At 57.1% G+C, this 9,998-nt stretch overlaps 1 pseudogene; it reads right to left on the reverse strand.

Moving 5' to 3' along the window:
• Positions 1 to 1,789: 1,789 nt before the first annotated feature.
• On the reverse strand, positions 1,790 to 9,705 carry LOC131277424 (zinc finger protein 280B-like; annotated as a pseudogene).
• Between the last annotated feature and the right edge of the window lie 293 nt (positions 9,706 to 9,998).

A 9,998-nucleotide genomic window follows, 5' to 3' on the forward strand; every position in this document is an offset into this window, starting at 1 on the left:
GGGGGAACTGGCAAGGACAAATGAGTTTATATGACTAAGTGTCTTCATAAAAGAGTCAGCAGGTCATCAGAGGGGTCGCACTTACACACACCTCAGCAGAACTCCAGAAACAGCCAAAGCAGATACAACCCCAGGTACCAGTTCTCCTGAGGGCTACGGAGACCCATACATTCTATGGTCATGGCAGATGGCTCTAGAATTCAGTGCCATGTCAGCTGGCCCTATCTTTTTCAGGACTGTTTGGCAATTCCTAAGGAATTTCAATGTAAGTGTGCCACATGGTCTGGAAATGCCCCTACTGGGTATATACCCAGGACAAGTGAGAGCAGTGACATGAACAGACATCTGCACACCTGTGTTCGTAGCGACATTATTCACAATTGCTTAAAGTTGGACACAACTCAGGTGTCTATTAGCTGATGGCAGGAAGAATGTCTTGGAGAGGTGACATCCCCTTTCTGAGGGAGGGGGTGGTTCAAGAGGAAGCACAGTGGCTTCCAGGCAGGGTCTTCTTGGGAGCTGGGACCACAGATCTGACTCTGGGGCAGCTCCTCAGTCACACTCTGTCGTCTCTTGACTGTGCAGCATCTACTTTGTACAGGAGCCTTGACTTGACCCTCAGCCTCGGGCTAGGGCCTACAGCTTGCTGACCTTGAGGGCCCAGCCCTGTGTCCAGTCAGTCCCAGGGAGGGGGACCACAGTGTGGTGGGGAGGTGTCCCCACCATGGGCACATGGGGCTCCAACCTCTGGACATGGAGCCCTCCATGTCCTTGGCATGGAATGCAGGACATTGGCTCTGGGCAAGGCCTGGGGGCCACTTGTGGTGGCTCTAACCTGCCTTGGAAAAGCTGCAGGCAGGATGAACAGCTCCAAGGCCACCTGGTACCCCTGGCAGCCCTGTCACCAGACAATGGTGGGCCCCATTCTGCTTGGATGCCATGCCTTGGGGCCTCAGAGCAAAGCAGGACAGGTTGGTGACTGTGACTGCTTGGCCCCTGCCTGTGCCATCACTTTCCCCACATGTCTGCAGTGGCCCTCTCCTCACTGCGCTCTGCTCTCTTCTCCAGGAGGGGATGACACCTGCTCCCCATCATTGTCAGGCTCTTCAGGGAATGTACCCTCCCCAGGGGTGGGAATTAGGTCCCTCAAGATCCCTGTTGCCACCTGGAGACACGAAGCCCTCCTCACATATTTAGGGAATGGATGACACTAACATGACACTGGAATCATCTCAGGGATGGGCACAGGAGGGGAAACTGAGGTAGTGGGTGCAGGCCACCCAACACCAATACTCCATGGGGCAGCTCCAGGTCTACAGGCTACCCCACCCGGGTGGCTCCCAGGCCCACAGCGCCTCCTGGTGGCAGATGCCAGAAGCACCAGGGCCAGCTGGTTACCTCAGGGGAGACCCCTGCCTGCACCCAGGTGGGGAACCAGACCCTCGCCATCACCCAGGCGAGCTTGGCCCCGACGCTCAGCCTGCGCTGCTGTAACAAACACGACGGACAGGGGAGCAGGCAGGAGGCATCTAGCCTTTCACTGCTTCCGAGGCCAGAAGGCCAAACCTAAGGGTGCTTTCTCCAGGGTCTGTGGTTCCACCTGTGGCTTTTCAGCCCCCTGACTGCTCCTGCCGCCATCACACAGCATCTGCCTCCTTCCAAGAGCCTCTGCTTTAAGGCTGTAGCCACACAGGTTCAAGGCCACTCCCAATTCCATTTGGCCTCAATTGAAGCAATAACATCTTCCAAGATCCTACTCACAGGTGGGTTCACCCCTATGGGACCTGGGTTAGGACTGGAGCTGGTCTTTGTGGGGGACCCGAGTCAGTCCAGAAGGGATGGGCATGCCCCTGTCCACCTCCCCAGCCACCAGCACCTCACGCCCAGCTGGCCACTCTGAGGCCACATGGATCTCATTGGGGAAGCTGGAAGGGGACAGGCCAGTGAGTGTCAAATGGAGGAATTTTTGTCCAGGTGCTGGACAAACAAGCTGAGATGTCCATCCGTCTCAGCCTCCCAGGACTGTGGCATCCAAATGCCACCAACTGGGGACTTACAACAGCAGAGATCTGTGGTCTCAGCTCTATAGGCAGGAGTCTGGGATCCTTAGCGTGGAGCCTTCTTGGTGGTGGCAGCAATCCTTGGTTCTCTGCCCCGTCATCGTGTGACCATCTCCTCAGTGTCTGTTTGTGTCCAACCTCCCTCTTGCTATGAGGCCACCAGCCCTGTTGGATCAGGGACCTCTCACCTCCAGTTTGCCTCAGTTTAATGAATCACATCCACAAAGACCCAATTTCCAAGTAAGGCTCCTTTCCCAGGACCGGGAGTTAGCTCGAATGTATCTTCTGGGGGGATGCAGTTCACCCCATAACACCATCTCACCCAAAATTGGTTTCTTTGGAGCAGAACTTCAACCCAAACACACCACATGACCAAGGTGGGAAGCTGATGCATGACGGGACCATTTTCCAATCCTCAGGACTCCTTGGGCCACGTGACGTTGGGGCTGGCAAGTCTGAGCTGCCACCTACAGTCACCCTCACTTAGGCCCCTGCTCCCCATAGTGAGAGCTGTTCTCTGTCCACCCACCTGCTGCTGGGTGATCCTGCTGGGCCTCGTGTTTCGTTCACAGGGCATGAGAAGGAGCCTGAGTTCCTAAGGGGGCAGACAGTGCAGGCTGGAGCCACGTTGGGTTCCTTCCCCCCTACCAGGGCCAGGACTGGGCCAGGGACCACCAACTTCAGTCCATCAGCCAGGCCTTTTCAGGGTGAGGCTGCCTGGCCCGGCAAAGGGGAGCCTCAGCAGGAGCAGAGGTGCCGCCAGGGAGCAGACACTGGGAGATCGTGCTGGACAGGGAACCGGTGGAAACATGCATGGAGCATTCTGGAACCTTCACGGAGAGGCAAGGAGTTTGGGAAGTCAGAGGGCTGTGTTCTTGCTTTTGTTTGGCCACTGAGTGAGAGCGGCCACTTGGGGGAAGTTGGAGAGGATGCGGGATGGCTGCCCGATGGGATAATGGGGTGTGGGGGTTCAGACACCCGGAAGGAATGGAGAGGGCCAGGAATAGTTTGGAGTGGTAAGATGGGAGGGGCTTCAAGGACGCAGGGTGACCCCTGCTCTGGGCCTTTCCCCTTCTCAGCCTGTGTGTCCCGTCACCCACTCCCTGAGCGTGTCCTGCACAGAGCCCATTTTTTCTGACAAGTCCTGCTGGAAAACACCTGCCTAGCTTTCCTGAGAGTTTCCCACAATTCTATGGCCACGGCACTCTTTCTTCATGTGCTAACACCCAGCGTTTTATGGAATCTTCTCTGGGAACTGCTGGTACATTGGACCAGATCTCCGCTCTTTGGCCAGGTGGCTGCATGGGGACCCCCAGCTCCCGCCCTCAGCCACGTGTGTATGTACCTGGGTCCTCTTCTCCTTCCTGACCCCCAGGCACCCCTCTTGTCACCCGCTTCACCTAGAGGCACCTCCCTGCCCCAGCCCCATACCCTGGCTCAAGCCCACCATTCACGCACGTCTGCCAGGGCAGCTCCTGGGGCACCCAGCCCCCTCCCCAGGGTGGAATGTGGGCTCTCGGCCTTGTCATCTGGGTTCTGTACCAGCTCTTGGCCACGCTGCATCTCCAGACCTGACTGGCAACGCCTTGGAGGGATGCGAAGCTGGGAGGATTCCCTCCTGAACCTTCTCAGCACCTGTTGGGTTCTGGACATGGTGCTGGGTGATGGCAGTGGGAGGGGAGGTGGATGTGGGCACTGCGCGAGGAGAACAGCACCTGCTTCCCATGTGGGGGTGGACCTGGAGCCCCACAGAGATGCTGAGAGTAACACCCGACCCCTGGGGGCACTTTATTTGGGGGGGTGCCACATTTTTGTCCTCCCTGGAGGCCAGCAGAAGATGTCTGGGTGAGGTCCCTGATTTGTCCCCAGGGCCAGATGTGGGACACAAAGTGATTCAGGACACCAGGGTGCACACCGTGCTCTGGTCAGGGACCTCTGGGCTCACACGGTGGTGAGGCCAAGGTGCCCACGATGCCCTCGCCTGCCACACGAGAGGCTGCGAGAAGCTAGTAAGGCACAGCTGCCTGATGCTGGGGTGGGAGGGGTGGGGCAAAGGGAACCCATGCCCTGGGGACAGCTCTGGGTGAGAGGGGCAGAGGCACAACCACAGACAGCAGCGAGGGTTCCTGCAGCTGTTTACTGTGAAGACACAGGAAGAGAAACCCACCAACAGGGCGTGACATCCTGTGTATATGTTGAATAAATCTTGGTTTGGGAGTGGATGTGTCTCAAGTGCGTGAGCCCCTGCCTTACACAGGAGGTCCTGGTTTGGTTCCTGGTGCCTTCTGAAACAATAAAAACAAACAACAAGCAAAACAAACAAAGCCACCTCGGGGCAGCCCCATGGCCCAGTGGCTGAGGGCAGGCTTCCCACATACAAGGTCCCGGGTTCAATCCCCAGCTCCTGGTGCAGGGCAGGGCAGGGCAGAGCAGAGCAATCAGTTTGTATTTACAATTATTTTTCCTGCTCAAGAGCAGCGGCTGAAGTGACAGTCTGCCAAAACCACAGAACACCAGGAACCCAGGGGAGACGTCCTGCCAGCACCTTCCTACAAAACCGTCAGCAGCACCTGCTGCCCAGGGTGCTGCCCCCTCCCGCCCTTGGGAGCCCCAGCAGTGTAGGAAGACCCTGCCAGCCCCCATCGTGACAGCTGGGTGCGCTCCCAGCCACACCATGCCCTGCTGCCCCCTCCTGAACCCCCAGGGACAGAACGTGTAAAACTTGCCGCCCACAGCAGCAGAGCCGCGGGGTGGGGTCACGCCACCCATGTGGAGAGGGCCGGGCCACAGGGGGCTCAGATTTGGGTGGGAACCCAATGCCTGCCCCGCAGTCCCCAGAAACAGCTGCCGATGGGACTGGCACCCGGTAAAGGCGGCTCTTTGGGGCCCGCTAATGCCCCATGAATCTTGGCTGCAGGGCAGCGGCCAGTGTGGAGGCAGCCAGGACGTCTGAAGGCCCTGGGCAGAGCCCGCCACCACGGGACTGCTGTGGAGAGAGGGCAGCATGGCCTCTGCCTCCAGGTGAGGCCTCTGGGCTCCAGAAGGTGCTGCACGCAGAGGTCAGAACGGGGCCAGCGCACACTGGGCATGGGGGTGGGTGGGCCTGCAGTGGGTGCCCAGCAGAGGCGGTACTGAGGCCTTGTCCACACCCCAGCTGCCTCCAGCCCAGGAGCACTTCCTGGGGGGCAGGGCTCTGACCTGGAGAGGGGGTCAGCAGGCAGCGTCTGCTAGAAGGGGCGGCACTGGAACCCCAGCTGCAGTGTCCACCAGGAGACAGCGCAAGCTGTGGTCCTGGGGTCTGACCACAGACGTTCTCTTCCTGTGAGGATGGCAGCTCCCAGCGGTGCCCAAGAAACAGTCAAAAGAGAACAGCGGGTACACCCGTGGGGACACACCTCTAGGGTGTGGCAGCTCCAGCACCTCCCAGTGGGGAAGTTGGAGCCCGTGGAGCCTGTTAGATCCTGTGCTGGCCGTGGAGCCCGTGGAGACTGGAGCCCGTGGAGGCGGTGGAGGCCCTGGGCAGGCCCCGAGGCTGGCCATCCCCCTCCAGGACTGGGCCTCACTCTCCGACCAGCCTCACAGGAGACTGGCCAGGCTGGGGCTGGGTCCCTTCTGAGCTTGAAGCTGAATGGGGGGAGGGCTCAGGCCCTCCATCCACTGCGGGGAGGGACACAGCTGAAGCCCCGACCTTCCCCACCTGCCCGCCTCCCCCCTCACACCTGCAGCCTGGGCCCCTGGTGCCATCGCCCCCTCAGGCAGGGATGTGTGGGGCCTGGCTAAGACCCCAGGACCCAGCGGGCCTGGAAGGGGGTTCCCTGAACAGGGGTGCCTGCCTCACGTCCCTCCCTGTGCCCCTGCCCTGATGAAGCTGTGCTCGGGGAGGCTGCAGGCCCCGATGTGCTCCTGCAGCAGGTGCTGCGAGAAGTTGTGGAGCTTCTGGAAGGCCTCATGGGTGTCCATGGTGAGGCCACACACCTTGTTCAGGTCGGGGGGTGCGCATGCGTGGGGCTGGGCCACCTGTTCCCTGGCCCCAGCCCTGAAGTTGCCCACCCTTGGCCTGGGGACACCGTCCTCAGAGGGGCTGTGGGTGAGCAGGGAGGGCCTGAGGACAGAGCGGGGCCAGCTCTGTGGTGGAGCCGGGCCTTGCCAGCCTGGGGCCCACGGAGCTTGCTCGAGCCCCAAGTGGGCCCCACCGGGGCCTCCCCACAGCTCTGCCACGAGCAAGGGGCGCGGGGCCACCACCTCCCCGAGGGGCCTGTTTCCCCAGCTGCAGCACGGGCCAGTGGCAACCCCAGCCTACGCCCTGCGTGTGCTCAGTCCTGCCCACCCGGAGCCAGAGCCCCTCGGGGCTCCTGCATCGCCCAGACCCCGCAGCGTCCCCCAGGGCCTCCCTCACCTTGAGCAGCTCTGCTGGCCACAGTGGCTCCAACACGTCCGGGATCTTGCTGGCCAGCTGCATGGCCGGCACCACCATGTGGTTGCCCAGCACGGAGACGATGTGGCCAAGGAGCAGAGCAGCAGCTTTCAGCCGGTCAGGGCCTCCGCAGTGGACGTCTTCAGGTTCCTCACAGAAACTGCCTTCAAGAGGCAGCGGACGTGGCCCAGTGGTGAGGGCGTCCGTTTGCTACATGGGAGGTCTGTGGTTCAAACCCCGGGCCTCCTTGACCCGTGTGGAGCTGGCCCATGCACAGTGCTGATGCACACAAGGAGTGCCGTGCCACGCAGGCCTACAAAAGGATGCAGGGGGCAGCAGGGGGTAGCAGGGGGCAGGAGGGCGCAGGAGGGTGCAGGAGGGCACAGGAAGGGGCAGGAGGGCACAGGAAGGGGCAGGAGGGTGCAGGAGGGGCAGGGGCTCTGGAGCAGAGGAGGAAGCCCCAGCCCACTCACCCACCACTCTCGTGGCTTCGCTTTAGTGGCCCTGGAAGAAGACGAGGCTGTGCCTGCAGGCAGGGCGAGCTAGGGAGGGGCAGGTGGGCCCCAAGGAGCGTGGGGCAGGCCCTGCCACAGTGACCACCCCTGACCCCCCAGGAGACCCCAGGAGCCCCCCCAAGGCACTGGGAGGTGCTCACCCGACAGGGAAGCTGTGGTCCAGTCCGCCCTCTCCAGCAGGCTGTAGAGCTGTGAGCAGAGGGGCCGTCAGAGCCCCCGAGGGGCCTGCCCAGACCCCCAGGTCTGAGGGGAGTCCTCAGGAGAGAACACCCCGCCGTGCAGTCTGCCCCTCACAGTCCCCAGCAAGGCCTGGATCTGCAACCACCCTGGGACTCAGGATGAAATGACCCGCGTGGCATCCCCAGGGCCAAGGGGTCCATCCTGGCCCCTCCCGCTCCTGCACGGGCAATGAGGCCCAGGTGCCCCCACCTGCCAGCTGCGGACCAAGGGCTCACAGCTAAGGAGCAGGAGGGGCTATGGGAGGTGGGGGGCAACGAGGGGGAAGGGGTGGGCCTGGGGGGCTGGTACTGAGGGGGCTTATCTGGGGTAACAGGGAGCCCAGCAGGGTGTGGACATTTCAGGAGCCCCTGGACACCTGTCGAGTGGGTGGAGGTGGGGCTGGGGGTCACCTCCCAGCCTGTCTCCTGACTGTCAGAGAAGAGGGAGCTGGGATTCCCCTCCACCACCACAAGCCCCCAAGCCCACCCCACCTCCGGCTGTGCCAACATGGGAGGGGAAATGGCTGGAATGAGCCCCTCTTGAGGGAGGCACCAGGCGCCGCAGGGGCCAGCTCTCCCACCCATGGGCGTCCACACAAAGCCTGAGCCCCAAGTGTCCAACTCCACACCCCACGTGGACCCTTGACCCTGCCGGGCCCCCTGGCCCACAAGCCTGGTCACCCTCACAGGGAGAGAGCCTCTGCTGGGACTGGAGCAAGCCTGGAGCACTTCCCCAGGAGAGCAGACTCAGGCTCTGGAGGGCTTTCAGACCCAGCTTCAGCCGCGCTCGTGGCCACCGGGGGTGAAGCAGGTAGAGAAGGGAGACACCAGCAGTTGCAACAATCCACAGTGCTACATCGCAGGGGTTCAAGGACCACGGGCAGCCGGCTTTCAGGGAGAATATTCACCTGATGATGCCTGGATTTAGACATTTCCTCAGTCTCGAACCTGCAAGTTTGTAAGTTGATAAATTCCCATGATTAAAGACAACTGATTTTATGGCATCTGCTTTGAACAGCTTTAGCAAATGAGAACAATACTATACAATTTTACCTGTAGTTTTATCATCTTTTCTCATAGACATATATATCCAAGAGAAATGAGTGCAAATGCCCAGCAAACATGCACAAGAAAGTTCTTAACAGCCTTAATAAAGAGATAGATATTTTTCTTAAATCCCATCAAAATAAAATGGATGTAAAAAGTGTGCCTTATTAATTTAATAGAAATATACCAGGCAATGAAAAGGAATACATTACTTCTACAAATCCAAAGGGTACATCTCACAGGAAATAGTCAAAGAAGATAAAGGCAAGTATAGATTTTGTGATTTCCTTTATTTAAGCTTTTAAAAATACAGGTAAAATTAAACTATGGAGATGGGGATGGAGTAAAATAGGTTTAACACAGGGATAAGGTGTCTAGAGGGGAGGAGGAAGGAGACTTTGGGCATTTCTTCAAACCAGAAACCTATAAATGGGTGATATTGTGAGCTTCTAAAACCAAGGCATAGATGGCACAGCCTCACTTGAGTCATTTATAATTCTTGCAGAAAGCTAGCTGCAAGAGTGTCTGGAAAGGCTTCTGTTCATAACCATCGTCTCTTCGGTCTAGCAGGGGACTAACTGGGATCACTAATTGTGAGGCATGCTTATAATAATGGATGCTGCATCTCTTGATCATGTTGAACTGAAGTTTGAATAATAACCTTTGTTTCAGGAGTTAACCCTTCTAGTTGTTCTGGCATTATAAAAGCTTGATAATACTTGGTGATGTACTCCAATTTCTCCTTAGAAGTTAAAAACTGTAGGCGGCACTTGGAACACTGAAAGACTCTGTCGTTCCAATGTCACCAACAATCCAACACATATGATACTGATGTTTTGCAAATTTTCAGACAAATGGGACACAGCAAGTTTTTGGAATTTTCATGGCATGCTCAGAAATGGGTTTCCATCTCAGCAAAGAGTGATGAACTATAACTACAAACCTGGCAGATAAAGGGCACCTCGCCAGGCTTATGAATGTCCTTCAGGTGTTGTAAGAGAACCTGCTCTGTTTCAAATTACAATTTACAGATTTTACAAACAGAGGACGATTTCTGAGTTATGTGTTCATGTTCAATGTGATACTGCAGCTGCAAAGGAATGGGAAACAGCCAATGGCAGTGCTGACAGGTGCTGTGGACTTCCCAGCCGTTGCTTCTCCTCTTCTCAAGCCCCAAATGCTCTTTCATATGCTTCAAAAGTTTACATTTTTTATAACTTTAAAACAACTGGCATATTTAAAGTTCACATTTAAGTCTTCTCTACTGGCTGCTTTTCTCCTTCAGGTTGACCATAGAAAAAGTGAGCTATTAACATGATCCTATTTCCTTCCTTAGAATTCAAAGTCTTCTTCTGACTTTTTGTGCTTCCAATGTCTGTTTTTGCTGGTCCTCCAAAGCTATTTGCTATAGCTGGGTTCATTATATACAACGTGCTTTGTCATTTGGACACGCCAATGGAGAAAATGCTCCATTTTGATCATGGTTAAATGAGGTTGAAATCAACTTTGGGTCTTCACTGGGGTTCAATGTAGGAAAGAAACTTTCCTTTTCAGTATCTTCACTGAGTTTAGGCCTTTTGAGATTGCCCCTGTTTACATCAGAAAGAGGACATCGCTTTAAAATATGAGGACTTTCCTTCTTGACTCCTACAGAAAGAGAAGGTCCAAGTGGATTCTGAGGCCACGGTGAGAGTTCATCGAAAATATCTTCAGGCATGACTGGCAATGGATTCCCATTACAACC

Source organism: Dasypus novemcinctus, assembly GCF_030445035.2.
Source record: "Dasypus novemcinctus isolate mDasNov1 chromosome 19 unlocalized genomic scaffold, mDasNov1.1.hap2 SUPER_19_unloc_1, whole genome shotgun sequence".
Lineage (NCBI taxonomy): Eukaryota > Metazoa > Chordata > Mammalia > Cingulata > Dasypodidae > Dasypus > Dasypus novemcinctus.